General features: G+C 37.6%; 1 non-coding gene across 1 annotated transcript; it reads right to left on the bottom strand.

Moving 5' to 3' along the window:
• Nucleotides 1-932: 932 nt before the first annotated feature.
• Nucleotides 933-1,096, bottom strand: LOC123460559. Its single transcript, XR_006637097.1, has one exon. It is a non-coding gene; the product is annotated as a U1 spliceosomal RNA (small nuclear RNA).
• Between the last annotated feature and the right edge of the window lie 1,143 nt (nucleotides 1,097-2,239).

The following is a 2,239-nucleotide window of genomic DNA, read 5'->3' as shown; positions in this document are numbered from 1 at the left end:
TCTCAATGGGAATTCCTCCAGTCTCTCTCCATTAAGTATTATTTGGGCTTTTGGAGCTTTGTATATTGCCTTTATTATGTTAAGATGTGAAGTGGCCATGCCAATTCTCTCTAATGTTTTGATCATGAAGTGATGTTGTATCTTGTCAAAGGCCTTTACTGCATCTTTCGAAATGATCATGTGGTTTTTATGTTTAAGCTTATTTATGTGCTGCATTACATTGACAGATTTTCGTATGTTGAACCACCCTTGTGTTCCTGGGATAAATCCCACGTGGTCAAGTTGGATAATGCTTTTGATGTGTTGTTGGATTCGGTTTATGAGGGTTTTGTTCTGGGTCTTTGCATCTATGTTCATTAGGGAAATAGGCCAGTAGTTTTCTTTTCTTGTGGCATTTCTGCCTGGTTTTGGGATTAGGGTGATACTAGCTTCATAGAAGGAGTTGGGTAGCTTTCCCTGTTCTTCAATTGTGTGGCACAGATTTAGAAAGATTTGTTTGAGTTCTTCCATGAAGGTTTAATAAAATTCAGCTGGGAATCCATCTGTTCCTGGACTATTCTTTTGAAGAGGTGTTTTGTTACTTTTTCAATCTCCATGTTTGTGATGGGTTCATTGAGGTGATTAATCTTCTCTGAGTTTAGCTTTGGTAGATGATATGCGTCCAGGAAATTATCCATCTCCCCCACATTTTCCAGTTTTGTGGGGTAGAGGTTATTGAAATAAGTCTTGATGATTCTTCCAATTTCACTTATGTCTGTTGTGATCTCTCCTTTTTCATTTTGAATTTTGTTAATTTGGAGTCTCTCCTTTCTTTGCTTGATCAAATTGGACAGAGGTTTGTCTTTTCTTTTCTTTGTTTTCTTTTCTTTTCTCTTCTTTTCTTTTCTTTTCTTTTCTTTTCTCTTCTTTTCTTTTCTTTTTTTTTTTTTTGCCAGGGGAGAGTGCAAACACAGTCCCCCACTACCACAAATTATGCAGTCAAGTTTCCTGCATTTGGGGAAATCGCAGTGGTCAGCACATCCGCAGTGCAATGGATAAGCCTCACCTTGGGAAAACCACCTTCGAGATCATGGTATCTCCCCTACCAGGTAAGTATTTGTTTATTTTTTCAAAGAACCAGCCCTTTGTTTTGTCAATTGCCTTAATTGTTTCCTTGGTTTCCAATTCATTAATTTATGCTTTTATTTTAATTATTTCTTTCCTTCTGGAGCTCTTTGGGTTGGATTTTTTTTGTTTTTCCAGTACCTTTAGGTGGATGGTTAGGTTATTGATTTGGGATCTTTCTGTCTTTTTTATGAAGGCATTGAGTGCTATGAATTTTCCCCTGAGGACAACCTTCATTGTGTCCCATAAGTTTTGGTATGATGTGTTCTCATTGTCATTCAATTCCAGGAATTTTACAATTTCATTTTTTATTTCATCCACTATCCATTTATTGTTTAAGAGTGTGCTATTCTGTTTCCAGTTGCCATTGGGATTCTTGGTGATTTTTGTTGTTGTTGTTGTTGATTTCTAGCAATATAGCACTGTTATCTGATATCATGCAGGGAATTATGTCGATTTTCCTAAGTATGTGGAGGCAGTCTTTGTGACCCACTATGTGGTCTATTTTAGAGAATGTTCCATGGGCTGCTGAGAAGAATGTGTAGTCTGTGGATTTGGGATGGAAAGTTCTGTAGATGTCCGTTAGGTCTAAGTGTTCTATGGTTTTATTGAGCTCTCTTACTTCCCTGTTGAGTTTCTGTTTGGATGGTCTGTCTATTACTGATAATGGTGTGTTGAAGTCCCCAGCTATGATGGTGTTGGTGGTTATTTCTGTTTTATTGTCAAGTAGGTTTTGTTTTATGAACTGCGGTGCCCCTGTGTTTGGTGCACACAGATTTATGATTGTAATATCCTCTTGATGGATTGTTCCCTTTATAAGTAGGAAGTAGCCTTCTTTGTCTTTTTTGATTGTCTATGGTTTGAAATCAATTTTATCTGATATTAATGTAGCTGCCCCTGCTTGTTTCTTATTCCCATTTGCTTAGAATATTGTTTTCCACCCTTTCACCCTGAGGAAGCTTCTGTCTTTAGTGGTAAGGTGGGTTTCTTGAAGGCAGCAGATTGAAGGGTCTAATTTTTTGATCCACCCTGTTAGCTTGTGTCTCTTGATGGTTGAATTAAGACCATTAATATTTAGGGTGATGACTGTGAGATTTGATTTGATCCCTGCCATGTTGTGGTTGTAGAGGTGTGT

The sequence above is a fragment of the Jaculus jaculus genome, chromosome 4, assembly GCF_020740685.1.
Source record: "Jaculus jaculus isolate mJacJac1 chromosome 4, mJacJac1.mat.Y.cur, whole genome shotgun sequence".
Lineage (NCBI taxonomy): Eukaryota > Metazoa > Chordata > Mammalia > Rodentia > Dipodidae > Jaculus > Jaculus jaculus.
The sequence above is the reverse complement of the archived record's forward strand: the minus strand, read 5'-3'. Positions and strand labels throughout refer to the sequence as shown.